This window comes from Lygodium microphyllum, chromosome 8 (assembly GCF_053477565.2).
Source record: "Lygodium microphyllum isolate KBCC chromosome 8, Lygodium_microphyllum_v1.1.10, whole genome shotgun sequence".
Classification (NCBI taxonomy): Eukaryota; Viridiplantae; Streptophyta; class Polypodiopsida; order Schizaeales; family Lygodiaceae; genus Lygodium; species Lygodium microphyllum.
Window position 1 is genome coordinate 72,048,227 of NC_141142.1, and position 21,695 is coordinate 72,069,921.

Here is a 21,695-nt window from a genome sequence, read left to right on the forward strand (position 1 = left end):
CTACGGGCTTTTTTAAGCCTTCCTCTTATGGTTTTTATATCCCCCCTCCCCGGGATTTAAGCTCCCATTTCCATGGGTTCCACCTAAGCCCTTTCCTATCACAATTTCCACCCAAGTCCCCTTTAAGTTCGAGAATTAAAACCTTTTTTCCCCCTTGGTTTCCCCAAAAGACACCCTAGCCGGGTTTTTCAAAGCTCTCCCCTTAGAACTTCTACAAAGATAAATATGAAAACTTGTTGAAAAGGAACTTGTTTGACACTGTTTTTCTATGTCAAGTGCTATGATTACGTGAAGGAACCGGTGCCTAAGGGACTAATTAAGGAAGCTATTTGATGCATGTCCAACTAAATGTGGTAGGTAATCAGACAACTAAAACAACTGAAGAAAGTGCGGTGGATGTGGCCATGGGTCCGTCCTACGGATGGGTGGTCCCAGTTGGCCGGGAACTTTTCTCAATCATGATGGACAGCAAGAAGATCGTTTTAAAGGACCCAAATAGCAAGGGCGCTGACCTAGAGTCTAAGTTACAATAATCCCGGTTTATGCTGTTTTAGGGGAATGGAATGGGACTATGCCTTATGGCAGAGCGGACGAGCCTTGCATCCCTCTCGTTCACCATTCTCCTTGAACCAAGTGCAGTGTAAATCCGCTTCAGCCCTAGCATTTTTGCGTAAAGTAGTTCGCTCGGGTTCGACGCTAGTTGCCATTTAGGAAATGACCATTAGGAAAAACCCTAATTCAGGTTGGTCCTAAGTGGGAACGGCCAGAATACTTCCGCTATGTGGCAGACGCAGGAAGTCCTAGATTGCAAACCTCGTAACATTCCATAGGAGTGCCAGGCGGAGCCTTATAGATTTTTTTCCCAGTGGACTGTTAAGACGTGTCCTGAAGGGAATAGGTGGACACGTTACAGTTGGTATCAGAGCGAACCAACGAAGGATTTCATGCAGCCAGTGAACAGAGTTACTATCAGGAATGTTGGTATAGGTCCAGTTGTGGATGAGTTTGCAGAGGCATTTGCTGGACGTGCCATCTATTCTTTGGGTGATTTGTATTCAGGTTATGATCAGTTTCAGCTGGCTTTGGAAAGCAGGGACATAACCACCATGATAACTCCTATTGGGCTTGTCAGGATGTGTACCTTGCCTCAAGGTGCCACTAATTCTGTTGCGCATATGATGAATGCCATGCATAAGGTTCTTCGTGATTACATACCTCAGCTTACTATGCCTTTCTTGGATGATGTGCCCATTAAGGGGTGTGCAGAAGAAGAGAAGAATGAGAGCCTAAATGAGCAGGGATGCAGATACTTTGTGGCTGATCATATTTCAGCATGTGAGAAGATTTTGGCCAGGTTAGAAGAAGTGAACTTGACACTTTCAGGGCAAAAATCTATTTTTGGAGTGAATGAGGTTGTCATTGTTGGGCATATGTGTGGATATTATGGCAGGAAACCCTCACCTGATAAGGTGAATGCTATAGGCAAGATTGTAGAGTATTGTTCTACTACTTCAGAGTACGGAGATTCATTGGTGCTTGTGTGTTTTATATGATTTGGATACCTCATTTTGCACACATAGCAGATTGTTTGTATCAGCTGCTTCGAAAGGGGCAGAAATTCTATTGGGATGAGAGCCACACTAGAGCCATGTAGAAATTGAAGAAGTTATTGCAGAATGCTCCTACTCTCAGGAAAGCGGATTATAATTGTGATAGGCCTATTGTATTGACAGTTGACACTAGTCCAATTGGCATAGGTTGGGCTGTGGGTCAAGATGATGCAGATGGAAATAGGTATGCTATTCGGTTTGGGGCGAAAGTCCTAAACGAGAGACATAGGAGATATCCGCAAATCAAGAGGGAGTTATTGGGGATTGTCACGGCTCTCAAATGTGACAAGGAGTACTTTATTGGAGCTTCAGTTGTGGTAGAGACAGATTGCTTGCCATTGATTGGTATGATCACGAGTTGCTCTACTCCGGATATAGCTATGTTGAGATGGATTGCATACATCAAGTCATTAAATCCGGAATTTAAACACATAGCAGGGAAGGATAATCCAGTGGCTGATATGTTATCTAGAGCCAGGTATGATGATGAGGAGACTCTACTTGCAGAAGAGGATGATGCAGAAATTTTAGCCACTATGGTTGATCATGTTTGTCATGTTTATGATATTGTGGCTTTCATAGAAGAACTCTATGTTGGAGATTGGTTGCAGATTGGCAGGTACCTTAGTACACTAAGCAAAAGAGATGAATGGACAGATGAAGAGTTCAAGAAGATTAGAAGGAAAGCCTATGGATATTTTCTCAAGGACGGATTTCTTTGGAAGCATCCGAAGAAAAGAGGCGGATTACCTTTGCGGATTGTCTGTGATAATGAGACACAGTTACAGGTGATGAGGGAGTTTCATGAGAGTCCTTGGGCTGGTCATAGAGGAGTATGGGCTACTTATGAGAAAATCAAGGAGAAATATTGGTGGAAAGGCATGTATAGAGATGTTTCTCACTTTGTTGAGACTTGCAGAGACTGCTAGATGTATTCAGTAGTGCGCCATAGAGATGAGCTTCATCCGACCTATCCACTATGCATTCATTATAAGTGGGTAGTTGATTTGGTTACCATGCCTATGGGTTTATGGCAGATGAGATACATTGTTTTGGCTAGAGAGGATCTTTCTAATCATGTTGAGGGCAGATCTTTGAGAACGAAGACCACTAGTGCAGTGTGTAAGTTCTTATTGGAGGAAATTTTCTGCAGGTATGGTTGTGTGGGTAAGATCACTGCGGATCGTGGTGAATTGGATGCAGATGAGGCTAGGGAGTTTTTCTCTCAGCTAGGAATCAAATTGGCTCTAACCACAGCATATAATCCAGAGGGAAATGGAAAGAGTGAAAGAGGGCATCCACCGATAGTGAAAGCATTAGCCAAAGCATGCAGAGGACGGATTGGAGAATGGCCAAGACTTCTACCATTTGCTCTATGGGCTGATCGTACGACTCATAGTGTTACCACAGGATATATGCCTGCAGAGTTGATGTATGGTCAGAAACCTGTTATGCCGATTGAGACTTGTGCTTTGACTTGGTCAGTTTTACCTTGGCAGGAGGATTTGACGAGAGAGGAGCTCTTAGCTCTTCGGATTCGACAGCTGGAGAGGAGGCCTGAGGATATTCAGCTAGCTATTGACAGGTTGAAATTTGCTAGACTAAGGAACAAGGACAGGTTTGATAGCAGGCATCGCTTGCGGCCTAGAGCAATAGAAGAGGGAGATTGGGTATTGGTCTTTGATAGCAGCCTTGAAAATCAGCATACTGCACTTTGGAAGATGGTGAAAAGATTGTTTGGGCCATACATAGTCAGACATGTCTTTGATAATGCAACATATGAGCTGACAGAATTGGATGGAACAGTGCTTAGAGTGCCTATTGCTGGAAAAAGAATCAAGATTTTCAAGAAAAGAGATGATGAGCATTATGCATTGGAAGAATTTTCAAGAGAAGAGCAACGATAAGAAACTCCAATGGAAGAGACAGATGATATGGCTGATAATCTTGTTGATCTACCGGAAATGCATAACGAAGAGATTGATTTGTTTGTGGATCTTGATGATAATGATCATGGGTAGTTGGCCCATCCGGAGGATGCGCAGGATTAGAGGGGGTGGATGTCATATTGCTGCGCATTCGAGGTGTGAAAACCACCCGAAAGTAGTATGTGCGTATTCGATACTTTGTGCATACTTAGTTGTTGTGATTACATTTATTCTCTGCGTATGAGTATAGTAGCGAGTATGAAGGGTTACTTTCAGTCTATGTTGAATAGGGTCAAGGAGAGAAGACATTACAATTATTCAAACAAATGCATGAGGAGGATATCTCTTTGGATAGTATCACACTTGTCTGTGCTTTAAAAGCTTGTGGCAACATGGTGGTTGTTGATAAAGGCCAGGAAGTCCATATGGAAATTGTAATGAAACATCTTGAGAATGACATTTTTATTGGCAACACTTTGGTTGACACGTATGCCAAATGTGATTCCCTTTCCGAGGCGTTAAACATTTTTGACAGTCTGCCAGTCCAAGATGTTGCATCTTTTAATGCAATGATAAAAGGATGTGGCACAAATTTAGATGGTAACCAAACCATAGATCTCTTCAAGTGTATGCAAGAAAAGGGATGCAGTCATGCGAATTTGACATGTGAGGCCGAAATATTTTCAAGTTGACGACAAATAATTACGGCATTACACTCATAGTAGATCACTATACTTGTTTGGTTGAACTTCAGAGGGAATTCTGGAAATGATGTCTTTCTCACCTTCTAAAGATATGTGGATATGGGCTTTTTCTGGTTCATGAAAAGAAAACAAAAGGGGAAAAGAAAACACGAATGAAGAGGCTAAAGAGGGGATTTTGAAAAGCTAAAGAAGGAGGGAAAAGGAGCTGCGCTTTGGGGGGGGAAAAGCTAATCTGAAATAGAGGAAGGAGGGAAAAAAAAAAAAAAACACGCAGGAAAAACAGGGGAGGGAGCTTTTCAATCACGGGGGATGCAATGTCAGCTTGGGAAAAACCTTGGAGATTCAGATACGCAGGTTTTACTGGTTTATGAACTTCATGAAGAAAATGCTAAATTGGGGGATTCGTTTTTGGTGAGAGGCGGAAGAAAACGGCGTGAAGGGGAACGAGACAAGGATGGCCAGCCTATGACGAGGCAGCAGTGAGCATTGTGGCCTCACTTAATGCCTGTGCTAAGCAGAAGAATCTGATCGAAGGTGCTAGGCTACATGCAAATGTTCTGAAGAGCGGCCTGCTCAGAAGTAACCACCATATAGCGAACACTCTTGGGCTCTGAGGGTGCAGCACAAAGATGCTATAAAACATACCTATATTCATTTCCTGAAGATGTTATGCTTGGCCAACTGGTCTCTTTCTCTCTGAGTTCTTGTTTACTTATCCTGCCATGTTTACTACGCACTGCTTATGGAGATTGGTGCTGGTGTGGAGGGTAAGCAATATCTGCCTGGCTTACTTGAATGCTTCAAAGAGAGCTGCTAAAGCCATCCTGGTTCACGTGAACACTGCCTAAAGTGCTATGAATGCAACCATGGACAACTACAATTATATACTCTGAACAGTGCACTAATGTACCAACCCGCTATCATTTCCAGCATGTCAATGCCTCATGAAGAGCCATTAGTTTTGTCTTGATTTAAGTACCATTTGTCCTTGAACCATACCATCAAACTAACTTGAAGAAAGAAGTCGTGCTGTCCAAATTTCCAGCTCACCGATTGCTATTTCTGCTTTTATGCCTGTATATCATGAATGATGAGAAAACATGAGATTTCAAGACAGATTCTAAGCTTTCCTTTGATCATCCATATTCCTCAACAGAAATTGTGTTTGTTCCTGATAAAGAGTGCCAGAAATCTGATTTATTAGCCACAATTGATGAATATCTCTAGATCTGACAATTCACAGGCTGTTCAAGTTTCTTCTTCTTGAAACAGTGTCTTGGGATCAATTTCTCATCTTGATTAGTCACCTGTTTGATCTTTTATCCTGAAATTAGTCAAGGTCTTCTGTAGACACGACTTTGCTTTGCTTTGGCAAATCCTTCGACAACGTGCGGACATTGATGATGGACCGCCTGGCTAGATGGGTCCACACGTCTATAATTAGCGCATTCCTGGTCATTATGGTACTCACATGGCCACTGAGTTATCACTTATTATATTTAGTTTGTTACATCTACCTAGAGCTGGCAAAGACATAACGCCAGTCGATTAGTGTAGTTTGTTATGCACAGTTTGACTTAGTAGGCCACTTTCCTTTATGCTGTATGTTATCTATACTTTGTGTACATTGTATAGTGGGTGAAAGAAGAAGAAGAAACCAGCAAGAAAACGTTTTGGCCTCCATCTCTCTTCTTGTGTTCTTGAGTGAACTTCCTCTTGTATATACAATGTGTGTTTGGTGCAGCAGCTCAAGCAAGTCCCCCCGCCACGCTATTCTTGACATGGTGTCAGAGCCGCGCCACTGAGAGAGGCTGATTTTGAAGGCTGAAGTGAAGGAGAAGAAGCAAGGTTCGAGCAAGCAAGCAACGGGTGCAAGAAGCTCTCCCACTCCTCCACTCTCTCTCTTGGATAGTGCCTCTGAAGGCACTGGAAGCAGGGTCGAGCAAAAATCTGAGATTGCTGTGAGATTTGGTGTGCGAGCAAAGCACTGTATATTTTGCTGTGAGATTTGGTGTGAGATAAGCCCTGTAGGGCTTTCCCGCAGTTATTTTAGGCGTCTGAGGCCGTTTCAGGCCCCGTTTTAGAGTCGCAAGGTTGTGGACATCAGTTTCAGGGTACACTGTGATTTCAACTGTGTTGACAGCAAGTGGGTGCATAGGTTACAGATTTCGAATTTATATTTTTTGAGGTGTTTACATGAAGCAAACATAATGTTTATCTGCAAACAGGTTGCAGATTACATGTACTATTAAGAAATTAGTGAAAAAGGTTGCTTGGTGTATTGCTGTGCATGTGTTGTGAAAGATTGCAGAAGACTAGCTTGCTGTGTTGTATCCTTGTTTGTGATAATGACAAAGAACAATGGAAATCCCATTATTGAGAAGCTCGACAATAACAACTATCCTTCATGGAAGTTCCGTGTGACGAACTTCCTCATTAGAAAGGACCTTTATGAGTTTGTTTTAGGTGAAGAAAAGGAGCTAGAGCTGGGTATCCCTCCGACTGCAGATGAGTTAAAAGCATGGAAAGAATGGAATGTGAAAGACAAAAAGGTGATGTACTGGTTATCTGCAGTCATTGATAATACTATGCTGGGACATATTAGGAATGCAAAAACTTCACATGTAGCTTGGACAATTTTTGAGAGTATGTTTTCAGTAAATACAACGGCACAAAAGATTCAACTCAAGCAAGAGTTGAATGCCTTGAAGAAAGGGAAAATGTCTACCAATGAGTATGTGTTGAAGGTGAGGAGCATTGCAGATGCTTTAGCAGTGATTGATGCAATGCCGGATGATGATGATTTGATTTCATCCACTCTGAGTGGCCTTAACAATGAGAAGGCATGGAAATCATTTGTTACTTGAGTATATGTACGGAAGCCATTTCCAGATTTTGATGAGTTGATCTCTCTCATGATTACTGAAGAGATCAATATGCAGGGTGATTTGTCTGAAAGAAATTGTGAATAGGTCCAAGTATTTTACTCGAGTTTAGGAAGGGGGCGTGGTAGATCCTCTTCGAGAGGCCGTGATATGGGACATGCTAGCGATAACCAGCAAAACAAGTTCAATCAACAGTTTGGTGAAATACAGGTTTCTGGAGGCAGAGGAAACTTTAGAGGTAGGGGGAGCTCTAGAGAAAGAGGTGGATGGTAGAGTAGAGGTTCTAGAAATTCTGCTATTCTTTTCCATTATTGTGACAAAACAGGCCATATTGTAGCCCATTACTATGCAAGGAAAGATGATATTCGCAGTGGTAAATTCTAGCAAGGAAATTATGCATTGTCTTCACGACAGAATGAAGATAAAAATGAGCGTCTGTTTGTTGTGCAGCATATGATGAATGCAGTTACAGGAAAGGGGACACATGATGATGTATGGTATGTCGATTCAGGCACATCTAATCATATGACCAGTCATGTTGAATGGTTTGGAGAGATGCAGGACTTACAAAACCCAGGTTATGTGCAGACGGGTGATGATTCATGCCACCAAATTTCACACATTGGAAAGGTTCCCTTGTCCTTGTATGATGGCCAAACAAAGAGTCTGACAAATGTATTATATGTGCCATCAATTACAAAGAATCTAGTTTCTATTGGCCAAATGGTAGAGCGGGGGTTGCAGGTCCGATTCAATGCAAAATGTTGTTTTGTAGAAGACTTTAATGATAAGTGCAGGTTGGTCGCAAAAGGAAGTAGAGTTGGCCGAATGTTCACTTTAGATGCTGGAATTCCTACAATGGATGCTGCTATGTATACTAAAGGAAAAGGAGTAGTTGTAGATATTGAAATATGGCATAAACGTATTGGACATGCAAATGTGCAAAGGCTGAAATTGATGCAGTCCAGAGGATTGGTTACATGGTTGCCTTCTTTTAGAGTTTCAGAATTGCATAGAGTCTGTGAAGCATGCCAGTTTGGTAAGCAGGAAAGACAACCCTTCTCGGATGATAGAGAAGTGAGCAAAAATATACTTGATGTAGTGCATACAGATGTTTGGGGGCCTATACAGAATGTATCTCTTGGTGGTAGCAAATACTTTGTCACATTTATTGATGACTGTTCAAGGAAGTTATGGGTATACTTCATGAAGGAAAAAAGTGATATGTTTGAGCACTTCAAATCTTTTAGGGAAGCTCTTGAAATAGAAACATGGTTAAAAGTAAAGTGCTTGAGATCAGATAGAGAGGGAGAGTACCTCTCTAATGAGTTCAATGGCTTCTTGAGGACTCATGGGATAAAGAGGCAACTTACTTGCAGGTTTACCCCATAGCAAAATGGTATTGCAGAAAGAAAAAACAGACATATTGCAAAAGTTGCACAGGTATTAATGGGTGAAAAGAATATGCCCAAAAAAATTTGGTCTTAGGCTATCCATACTGTTGTTTACATTATGAACAGAACTCCCACAGCTGCAATTCATGGGATGACTCCTGAAGAATGCTTTACTAGCAAGAAGCCTGATGTATCACACTTGAAGGTATTTGGCTGTGTTGCATACGTTCATGTGCCAGATGAGCTACGGAAGAAGCTTGATCCAAAGGCAAAAACATGTGTTTTTATTGGATACTCTTTAGAGCAGAAAGAGTATCGCTGTTATAACCCTGTCACAGGTGAGTTCAGAGTAAGCAGGGATGTTATCTTTGATTAGATTTAACGTGTCCACCTGATCCCTTCAGGACACGTCTTAGCAGTCCATCGGAAAGAAGATCTAGAAGGCTCTACCAGGCACTCCTATGGAATGTTACGGGGTTTGCGATCTAGGACTTCCCGCGTCTGCCACGTAGCGGAAGTATTCTGGCTGTTCCCACTTAGGACCAACCTAAACCAGGCTTTTCCCTAATGGTCATTTCCTAAACGGCAACTAGAATCGAACCCCAAGTGAACTACTTTACGTAGAAACACCAGGGCCGAAGCGGATTTATGCTGCACTTGGTTCAAGGAGAATGGAAAACGAGAGGGATGCAAGGATCGACCTCTCTGCCATAAGACATAGTCCCATTCCGTTCCCCTAAAACACTGTAAACCAGAATTATTGTAACTTAGACTCTAGGTCAGCGCCCTTGCTGTTTGGGTCCTTTGAAACGATCTTCTTGCTGTCCATCATGATTGAGAAAAGTTCCCAGCCAACCAGGACCACCAATCCCGTAGGACGGACCCATGGCCACATCCACCGCACTTTGCTCAGTTGTTTTAGTTGTCTAATTACCTACCACATTTAGTTGGACATGCATCAAATAGCTTCCTTAATTAGTCCATTAGGCATCGGTTCCTTCACGTAATCATAGCACTTGACATAGAAAAACAGTGTCAAACAAGTTCCTTTTCAATAGGTTTTCATATTTATCTTTGTGGAAGTTCTAAGGGGAGAGCTTTGAAAAACCCGGCTAGGGTGTCTTTTGGGAAAACCAAGGGGGAAAAAAGGTTTTAATTCTCGAACTTAAAGGGGACTTGGGTGGAACTTGCGATAGGAAAGGGCTTAGGTGTAACACATGGAAATGGGAGCTTAAATCCCGGGGGCGGGGGGGGAGGGGGGTATAAAAACCACAAGAGGAAGGCTTAAGAAAGCCCGCAAGAAGAGGGGCTTCCTAAGAGCCTTTAGAAGCTTTTCAAGAAGCTTCTTGGAAGCTTCTCTGGCCCACGTGGAAGAAGAGGAGACGATATGCAATGACGTTTGATGGCGGACAACAGTTGAATGATGGCAGCACGGCAGCAACTGGCGGCCCACTACGGAATTCCTCTCCCCTCAACCTGGCGGCGTTCGACCTCAACTCCTTCTCTCCTCCCCTCGGCCTGGCGGCGTCTATCCTTTACTCTCCTTCCTTACTCACCCCATAGAGAGGTATTTATATGGTAGGGAGAGGTACCTCCTCTCTCCCACATGGCCAACGGCATGGCCATTGCCTTCCCTATGTCCTCCAGCTAGATGCTTAGTCATAAGCGCCTCTCTCCCTCTCCTCCAGCACGACCGTCGTTTGGGGGAAAGAGGGGATAATTTAAAAATTCTTTCCATAATTGCAATATTATCCTTTTGGCCTCCTACCAAGAGGAGGTTCTTATGAAGAACGTGGGTTTTTATTAAACCTTAGTCCTAAGTCTCGATTGGCCCGTGGAGAATGTACCATTTAAAGACCGCACCGTCTGTGACCACAATGACAGTATTGACATTTGCCCAGGACTCATGCGCACACGTAATATTTTTCAGCAGAAATATTACATTCTCTCCCCCTTGGAGGAATCGAGATGTCCTCATCTTGAGATAAACTGGGGATATTGGTTGAGAGTGCTTTCATCTACCCAAGTGGCATCCTCCTCGGGATAATCTTTCCACTGGACGAGGCATTTGGTCATCCATCTCTTCCAACATCTACCTTGAAGCTTCAACCCTCAAGGTTGGATCTGAGAAGTTTAGGGGACTTCGACAGTCATGACCATACAATGCTTGAAAAGGGTTCATCTGAATGCTTTGTTGGTAAGAAGCATTGTAGGCAAATTCAACCAAAGGCAAGTATTGAATCCACCTTTTTGGTTCACGACAACAGTGTGCCCTTAACATATCCTCAACGAATTGATTGACTCGCTCCGTTTGGCCATCAGTTTGGGGATGATAAGCTGTGCTAAAATAGAGTTGAGTCCCAATGGCTTCACAGATAGCTCTCGAGAAGTGTGATGTGAAGAGAGAATCACGATCACTAATGATTCTTCTGGGTAACCCATGTAGCTTGAATATCTCCTTGATAAACAACCTTGTAATGTCTGAGGCTTTATACTTTGTCTTTACTGGAATAAGGTGTGCAACCTTAGTAAGCATGTCAACCACAACCATGATGGAGTTGTATCCTCCCTGAACTTGGGGTAGGCCAATGACAAAGTCCATACTGATAAATTCCCATTTCATTTGGGGAATGTCAAGTGGTTGTAACTTTCTTGGGATTTTGACATGTTTGGCCTTGATACATTGACAACACAAACACTTAGTGACATATTTGAGAACGCCACCTTTAAGCCTCTCCCAATGGTAGCTCTTCCTAACTGCATTGAGAGTCTTGGCATAGCCACGATGTCCTGAGAAAGGGGAATCATGAGCTTCCCACTATCTTCTACTTAAATGATTGGCTTACTGGTATACATAATCTCATTCTATAGTAGACAAGTCCACTATTGATAGAGAATTCATGATACTTAGCCTATAGCTTTTGGTCTTGGTCCTTGATAGGAATCTCCCTTAGCACCTTTTGATAGGCTAGATCATGGCATGCTTCCTCTCTAGCTAGCTCAAGTATTGGGTTTTTTGGCATGGATACCTTTGTGGCTAGAGATCTAGTTGTTAATGGGTTTTGCAAGATTAGAGAATTTAGGAATGCCTTGCGACGACTGAGTGCATCGGCAACTACATTCTCCTTTCATGGTCGGTACTTGATTTCAAAGTCATACTCCTCCAACACTTCAATCCACCGACGTTGCCTCATGTTGAGCTCGTTCTGGGTAAAGATCCACTTGAGACTTTTTTGATCAGTCACTAGAGTAAACTTGTTACCCAACATGTAGTGTCTCCAAAGATTTAGAGCATGGATGATAGCTAACTGTTCTAGATCATGGGTAGCATAATTATTCTCATGGCTCTTCAGTTTCCTTGAAGAGTATGCTACAGGATGACCTTCCTGCATGAGCACACATCCTAAGGCAAGTGTGCTAGCATCAGTTACTACCTCAAACTCTTTACTGAGGTCTAGAAGTTTTAGGATAGGTGCTGATACCAATCTTTGCTTCAATCTATCAAAGCTTCATTGTTCGGCAGTTGAGCATGCAATGGATATTTGCTTCTTCAGTAAGTCCGTCAGAGGTGCTACAATCAAAGCATAGTTTTTGATAAAGACCCTATACAATCTTGTCAATCCAAGAAAACTGCATATTTCTTTGACAGTTGTTGGTATTGGCCACTCTAGCACATCTCTGGATCCACTGAGATTCCTTCCGCTAATACGATGAATCCCAGACATTCAATCTGATGCTTGAAGAATGCGCATTTCTTCATCTTAGCATACAGCTTGTGTGACATCATTGTCTCAAGGACAATCCGAAGTTGGGGTTCATGATCTTCTTCCTGTTTGGAATAGACTAAAGTATTTTCAAAGAAGACGAGTACGAAGTCATCAAGATATGGCCTAAAGATATTCTGCATTAACCTGTTGAAGGTGGCAGGCGCATTCATAAGCCCGAATGACATAACTAAAAATTCAAAGTGTCCATATCTTGTGTTGAATGCCGTCTTTGGAATATCTTCATCCTTGATCCTTATGTGATAGTAACCAGACCTGAGATCAATCTTGGAGAAGATCTTCGTACCTTGAAGACGATCAAGAAGCTCATCTATTCTAGGAATAGGGTATCTGTTCTTGACAGTTGATTGATTCAAACCTCTGTAATCAATACACAGTCGAAGCGTTCCATCTCTCTTTTTCTGGAACAATATTGGAGCTCCCCATGGTGAACTGCTAGGACAGATGTAGCCCTGATCTAGCAGTTGCTTGAGTTGTTCCTTCAGCTCAATTGCTTCTTCCCGGATGGACATTTTATAAGGTCTCTTCCCAATTGGCGCAGCTCCTGGCACTAGCTTGATCTAATGATCCACTTCTCTTTGAGGCGGGAGTTCTGTCAACTCTTCAGGAAATACATCCGCATATTCCTTTAGCCATGAAGGTCCTTCACTAGACTCCTACTTCTGATCTAACTTGTTGAGCTTAATCAAATAGACAGGTAGTCCCTTTCTAACTCCCTTTATCATTCGAGATGCTTTGGCTAATTGAATTTTTGACTTTCCTTTCTCACCTTGAGTTGTGACCAATTACCCTTCAGAGTTTCGAAAGGAAATTTGGCCCTTTTCACAATGAATGTGGGCGTCATTAGGTTTAAGCCAATCCATTCCGAGTAGACACTCATGGATACCTAAGTTCATGACTCTGAATTTGACCGAAGTCATCTTTCCTCCCAGAAAGAATTCCACCTTAGCAGTTTGCCTGGTACAAGTGACCTCATGACCATTTGCCAATTCCACAAGCAAGATAGATGCTTTTACTATGGCTATTCCTAATCTTCTTGCACAAGCTGGTGAGATAAAGGAATGTGTACTGCCACAATCAATCAAGGTTTTGAAACGTTTACCTTGATAATCCGATGGCATCTGAATCACCGAGAATTGGCGATTCGGGCCTTTCTTGTGTAGAGCGGCATGGATTGTCACCCTTTCAAACTCTGCATCCATGGTCGAATCTTGTTCTTCGCACATTTCCCTGTTGGCAAGACAGGTGGTTCTTTCTCTGCCTTGGGTAGCAACTCCCTAGCCATGGCCTGTTCCTTGGAAAGGTGCCTGGCAATGTCCTCCTCCAAACTAGAGACATTGCCTCTTGAAATGACCGGGCTCGTTGCAGTGGAAACAACGGAGGTTTCGGCCATTGCTTTGGGTAGGGAGAAAGTTGTTGACATTATTAGTCCTTGCTTTCTTTCTTTGTCCCCGATTCTGACCTTGAACTCTCTTCATTTGAGGTCTATATGCTCCTCTGTTTGGGTCATTATAAGACCAAGTTTTGTTACCTCTTGGACTAGCCTGCATCTCCTGAATTATAGGCACAACTCAAATGAGTGCGTCCTGAAGATGTGATGGGCACATAGATTCAAGATGGGTATTCACTGGTGGGTTTAAACCAGCAAAAAATTTTGACACTTGCTGTGTCATGTCCATCTGTGGCGCATACTGAAGAAGTGAGACGAATTTAAAGTAGTATGCGTCAAGAGTGGGTCCTAGCTGTTTCACCTCGTAGAACTCATTCATTTTCTGCGTGCGATACACAGGTGGTAAGTATCTTCCTTGCACAGATTTCTTCAATTTTTCCTAGGTAACGGATCCTTCTGCAATCCCTTGATCTCTGCACCATTTCTTCCACCAAAGCCTAGCTTCGCCGGTGAGCTTCAGCTTGGCGAGCATAGCCTGATTGGCGGGTACAATACCGACTGCTTCAAAGTAATCCTCCATGGATTCAATCCAAATTTCAGCATCCACTTGGACGGATCTGCCTTTCCGGTCAAATTCAGGCAGCTTAATATGCTTGAGAAGAAACTTCTTCTCCTGGATTATGACAGTACTTGATGTAGGAGGTGAACTGGGAATCTGTACCTAGGGTTGTGCCTAGATAATGGTTTCTTAACGTTATTAGTCGTTTAATCGTTATGATTTATATTACATACCCAAATTCAGCTATCAACCAAGAATCCTAGCCACTTAACTTTTTATCAATTCTCATTGACAAAACAGACATTGATAAAAAAAGAAGTCTTATTGCATTCATATGGGCATAGCCCTTTTGGAATACAACATTCCTTGGAATGATAGAGCAACTGTTTACATTTAGTTTGGAAAGAATAATATTGTAATACATTTATCTATGGAAACTAGATAATAGTATGGTTTTGGGTCATGGATCTTCAGGAATCGGTAAATCATCGAAAGATTAGGGTATCCTTCCCTTTAGAACCCATTCTTCTCATAGCACCCCAACAGCTTGATCCTGTCGGCGGGGATTACACGGGTCACATTCTCATATACATATGAGTTCAACTCAACCCTCCGACCTTGAATATGTAAATTTGAGTTTACGTGAGCCTCCACAAAAATGAACAGCTTCACGATCTTCAGGTCTTCCAACCACTTGATCCTCTTTAGGTTGGTTTGAAGGTATGTAAACCAGCGGGCAGCTATATAGTAGATTCCTGAGGCACCCGTCCATCTTTGTTCCACGTATAAAGGCGATGGATCATTATAAATACGCTCTAGGATGTTCATCATCTCAACCCTTTGTTGATAATCCGGGGAATGCATCGCGGTCATAAACATGACTCGGAACACTAAGAACCTGTTCCATGCTTCATAATTCTGCAAGACAGCATTGAAAGTAAGGAAATGTTTGGAAGATTATCTTCATCCCTCTTACGCTTCTCCTCAACAAATACATCTGCACCATGAGATTCAGCCAAATAAGCATAAATAGAATACCTGTCAACAGGCGAGTCCCCACCTGTCTCTGATCTAATGCTAGAGCCTGCACTAGTCAAAACAGTTTGCTGAATTTTCCCCTTGTTTGCAGTCTCCATAGCATAAGTCCATAGTGCGGACTGAGTCTCTGATCCCTTCTCAATCTGTACTCCATATGCAGAAGCATCACCTCTAGCCGTCACATAAGAAGTACGCGCAGCCATGTCCTCCACTAACTTCTTCATTCCACCTTTACCAAAGTTGGTAGCAAGTGGAGCTCCTGTCTCAGTCAACCAAATCTTACCATCTTGCCCCCAATATACCAAATTCTGCCTCCTTGCATCCTGGAAAGAGTCACAATCCCTGCAATGCTGATGCTCCGTACTATCACACCAAATACATCTCCGATCTCTCCTAGGTGCACTAGGAGCACTCCTAGGTGTAGTAGGAGCACTAGAAGAAGTAGTAGGCACAGTCGAAGCAAACTGCTCCTTCAACTTACCCACCAACTCCGCTTTGACTGACTCCAGTGTCAAATCTGTGATGCCTTTGATTATGTCATCAAGAGAGGTAGGCACCGATGGAGCGGATGGTTTTGGAGCAGAAGGTGTAGGCATCGGTCGTGGAACAGGAGGAATAGGTGGAGTAGAAACAGTAGGCACTGGCATAGGCCAAGAAACTGGCTGAGGAGGAGAAGAAATAACAGGGATAGAAGTAGGCATAGGAGCTGATGATGGTGTAGGTGTCATGGAACCATTCTGTAGGCGAGTCTTCCATATCCTCCTCTTGGTCAAAGTCGAGACTGCATCCTGAGCATCCTGCCAATCAGTTTTAAGACCCATAGGCTTCGTGCGATCTTCAAGAAGCTCACCCAATTCTTCTTGAAGAGCAGGATCTGCAGCTTGCAAGAAAAGTTCAACTTTTTCAACATCCAATGCTCTTTGTTCAATGGCATCAAGCTGACTATACCTCTCTTCGAATTCCCAAATCAACTCCGAAGCAGCAAGACCTTTGTTTGGCATGTAGACCCACTCTCGGAATGACTGCCGAGTAGCCATACCAAAGTCCTCAAGGAAGTATTCTTCTTTTAGAGCCTTCTTAAAATCTTGCCAATGTGTGTTTTGAATAAAAAGATCAGTCACTTTTGTCCTCAAAGCAGGTGTGACAAGACGAAGGAAGTACTTACTCATAAGTCCAGCAGGAACTCCAAAAAACCCCATCTTGATCTCATATGTCTTCAAATATGCTGAAACATTACGCCCGTCAAATAGCTTCTTCTCACTCTCAACTGCTTCAATAGCCTTAGTCGCGCTGTTTGCATTCTCTTGCTCCGAATAGAGTTGCCTTTGTTGAGACAACTGCTGTTGATGCAATTGTTGTTGCTGCTGCATATACATTTGTGTTTGCTGATTTTGGAGCTGCATATACATGGACATATTCTGCAAAATCTGTTTTAGATCCTCCGTTGAAGTACTTGACGCAGCAGTCATTGATGGAGCTGAAGTAGACGCAGCTGGAGTTGTAGAGGAAGCTGAAATAGAGGCTGAAGTATCTCCCATCCTGAAATTTCTGCGACGCTTTCACGTCGGGTTCACCAAAGTTGTCGAAGGATTTGCCAAAGCAAAGCAAAGTCATGTCTACAAAAGACCTTGACTAATTTCAGGATAAAAGATCAAACAGGTGACTAATCAAGATGAGAAATTGATCCCAAGACACTGTTTCAAGAAGAAGAAACTTGAACAGCCTCTGAATTGTCAGATCCAGAGATATTCATCAATTGTGGCTAATAAATCAGATTTCTGGCACTCTTTATCAGGAACAAACACAATTTCTGTTGAGGAATATGGATGATTAAAGGAAAGCTTAGAATCTGTCTTGAAATCTCATGTTTTCTCATCATTCATCATATACAGGCATAAAAGCAGAAATAGCAATTGGTGAGCTGGAAATTTGGACAGCACGACTTCTTTCTTCAAGTTAGTTTGATGGTATGGTTCAAGGACAAATGGTACTTAAATCAAGACAAAACTAATGGCTCTTCATGAGGCATTGACATGCTGGAAATGATAGCGGGTTGGTACATTAGTGCGCTGTTCAGAGTATATAATTGTAGTTGTCCATGGTTGCATTCATAGCACTTCAGGCAGCGTTCACGTGAACCAGGATGGCTTTAGCAGCTCTCTTTGAAGCATTCAAGTAAGCCAGGCAGATATTGCTTACCCTCCACACCAGCACCAATCTCCAAACAGGAGCGCGTAGTAAACATGGCAGGATAAGTAAACAAGAACTCAGAGAGAAAGAGACCAGTTGGCCAAGCATAACATCTTCAGGAAATGAATATAGGTATGTTTTATAGCATCTTTGTGCTACACCCTCAGAGCCCAAGAGTGTTCGCTATATGGCGGTTACTTCTGAGCAGGCCGCTCTTCAGAACATTTGCATGTAGCCTAGCACCTTCGATCAGATTCTTTTGCTTAGCACAGGCATTAAGTGAGGCCACAATGCTCACTGCTGCCTCGTCATAGGCTGGCCATCCTTGTCTCGTTCCCCTTCATGCCGTTTTCTTCCGCCTCTCACCAAAAACGAATCCCCCAATTTAGCATTTTCTTCATGAAGTTCATAAACCGGTAAAACCTGCGTATCTGAATCTCCAAGGTTTTTCCCAAGCTGACATTGCATCCCCTGTGATTGAAAAGCTCCCTCCCCTGTTTTTCCTGCGTGTTTTTTTTTTTTTTTCCTCCTTCCTCTATTTCAGATTAGCTTTTCCCCCCCCCAAAGCGCAGCTCCTTTTCCCTCCTTCTTTAGCTTTTCAAAATCCCCTCTTTAGCCTCTTCATTCGTGTTTTCTTTTCCCCTTTTGTTTTCTTTTCATGAACCAGAAAAAGCCCATATCCACATATCTTTAGAAGGTGAGAAAGACATCATTTCCAAAATTCCCTCTGAAGTTCAACCAAACAAGTATAGTGATCTACTATGAGTGTAATGCCGTAATTATTTGTCGTCAACTTGAAAATATTTCGGCCCTCACATGTCAAATTCGCATGACTGCATCCCTTTTCTTGCATACACTTGAAGAGATCTATGGTTTGGTTACCATCTAAATTTGTGCCACATCCTTTTATCATTGCATTAAAAGATGCAACATCTTGGACTGGCAGACTGTCAAAAATGTTTAATGCCTCGGAAAGGGAATCACATTTGGCATACGTGTCAACCAAAGTGTTGCCAATAAAAATGTCATTCTCAAGATGTTTCATTACAATTTCCATATGGACTTCCTGGCCTTTATCAACAACCACCATGTTGCCACAAGCTTTTAAAGCACAGACAAGTGTGATACTATCCAAAGAGATATCCTCCTCATGCATTTGTTTGAATAATTGTAATGTCTTCTCTCCTTGACCCTGTTCAACATAGACTGAAAGCAACCCTTCATACTCGCTACTATACTCATACGCAGAGAATAAATGTAATCACAACAACTAAGTATGCACAAAGTATCGAATCGCACATACTACTTTCGGGTGGTTTTCACACCTCGAATGCGCAGCAATACGACAACGTGTTGAACTTGCCATCTCAACAAAGGCCTAAAGACATTGAGAGAGCCATGAAAACGATGAAGACTACAAGGATCAAGAACAAGAAGAGGTTTGACAAGTGGCACAAACTTTGACCACGAGCTATACAAGAAGGGGATTGGGTGCTCGGTTATCATAGTAATGTGGAAAATCAACATTGTGCCAGTCGGAAGATGGCAAAGCGGTGGTTTGGTCCATATGTGGTAAAGTTTGTTTTTGAAAGTGCTACCTATGCATTAAATGAGATGGATGGGACAACTCTAAGGATTCCAGTGGGGCCGGAAAATATATCAAGCTCTTTAAATGTAAGGAGTCTTTAGCATATGAGTTGAAGGAGTTGGATACTAAGCATAAACATGAGAATATGAAAGAAGAAGAGGTAGAAGATGAAGATAGTGACATGGTAGAGGATACTTCTTCTGACACTATAGATCCATAAGACTTTGGCACATGCCGGAGGATGTGCAGGTTAAGAGGGGTGGATGTTGTGCCGTTACGCAGACAAGTATGAAAAACTCTAGAGTGCAATGTCATCGGGCTTTCTTATTAATCTAGAGACTCAATGTTATGTTAGTCAATCATTAGCATCAGTGTCAGTGTCCGTAGTGTGGATGGTTCAAAAATACTAGATTTTTGGAAAAGTTTAGCCTATTTTTGATATTTTGGATATTATTTCTTGTAACTATCCAAAAGCTATAGGCAACTTCTAGAATAGGATGACATGTAAAAAAAAGCAAGTGTCTTTCAACCAATTTTGGGGGATTTTATGCAAAAAAAAGGATTGGCGAGATCAGGGGATGTACGATCGCAGTTTACATGCAGCAAACATCACTCCGAATTGGGAGAAGAAGGAGTGATCAAGGAGAATTTTGACCAAGTGTCCTGGTATTTTAGCCCCTTCTGGAGCCAATCGAAGCATCGGATTGCCGGTCTAAGTAGCAAAGAAAAAGTTATCATTTGATGCACGTTTTTGGTCTACAAGGGATTTATCTTCTCAGGAAACAAAAATATATTTTGATAGGCTTCACCTCTATGAGTATTCTTTTACATCTTCTATTTCTTTAAACCCCTTCTCTTCTGTCTACTCCTCTCTTTGAATCTCCCTTCACCCTACTGTCTCTTACCCCCGTGGTAGACTTTCCACCCCAAACGCTTCGACAACGGCACGACACTAGTGGCTAGGTAATACTAGTATAGGTTTCATAGTACTATTAGCTCTATTTGCTATACTTAGCAAGTCATAGAAAGCTATGCTTTAGTTAAAATTCAAGGAATACCATGTCTTCTTCCTCAAATGTCTATTCTAAACTTCTTTTTGGGAAACATCATAACTTTTTTCTCATTTAGAATCTTTTTTACTTTCTTGAAGCTAATCATCTATGTGGTTCCACTTTGATTTTTGGATTGAAAATTTTAGGAGGTGATATTGAGTTTTGGCCATAGAGTGCATAGTGATATTGAGTTTTGGCCATAGAGTGCATAGTGAAAATTTCTATTATCATGCATTTTATTTATTTACCACATAATCTGTGACTTATCATGCAAACATAGACATACGTCATGCCTCATAAATAAATATTTTCTCACCACAACATCGTGCTTTGGAGAAGGGTGGTAAGGCCAACCACTTTAAAGCCCCTTTCACATATCACCTTTCAAATAGCCTAATTATATACTTCCTCTTTCATTATTTCTAAGAAGGCTATTCTTGCATAGAGAATTCTTAGACCTATTTAGAAGCCGAGAGGATTGTTTAAGCCCTTATTTCTACATATGGCATTTGCACACATTCTCTAGCATTCAAAACCTTGTTCATACATAAGAAGATTTACTTTTCTAATCAAGGCCTCAATATTTTATCTATAGTTATTTAAAGTAGGTCTGTTAATCTCTTTAAATTACACATAAGCCTTAGGATTAAATGGATAGATGCTATGGGACCATCCTCAACAACTTAAGGCACATCAATGGTCCTTCAATCAAATCAACAAATTTAGGTTTCATTTTCAAAGTTATTAGGCATATTTGCTAAAATTTTTAAGTCCATTTTAATTTTCTTATTAGTGAGGGTAGGAATGTTTTCTTTACATGGAAAACTAAATATTTCACTTAGATCCCATCAAGGTTTAAATATAGTAATATATGCAAAGAAATTTTTAGATTAACTTATAACAACCTAGAGATGTAGTTACCTCTTTCATTGCCAAACAATAACGTGATTGTCTCTTTAGTAGATGTTTGGGGGCCTCAATAGTAGGAGTTTAGCAGTGAAATGGTGGATTTGGGGCTAGCTAGGTGGCACGATTAGATCAACGGCTCTCGATTGGAAATCCATTGTGGGTTGGCCGGAAAAGCCACTAATGCTGTTCAATACCACTCATCCAAGTGATTTTTTTAAAATGCTAATAAAGGGAATTTAGCTTTTAGAAAGCTTAGCAAAGCTTATTATTAAGCCTTAGAAATATCTAAAGAAAATGGATTAACTCCATGTGATAGAGGAAGGAAACTCAAGAAAATTGAAAAATATAATATTAATATAATAATAATAATAATAATAAAGCTTGGTGTGCTCACCCTTATGCTTCTTGATAACTACATATCTAAGTTGTTGGGGAAGGATTTTGTTTTGTAAACCATAGGATGCTCCTATTGGGGATGATAAAGATGGTATTGTGAAGACTTCTAGATGAAATAGGGCCTCTTCCTTGATGTGGATAAGTTGACCAATCCTACATTCTCATACTAATGTTACTTGTCTTCACCATATAATAGCCAATAAACTAAGAGAAAAAGAAGAAGAGAAAAACTTGCACAAGAGAAGAGAATTTGAAAACTTCCACGAC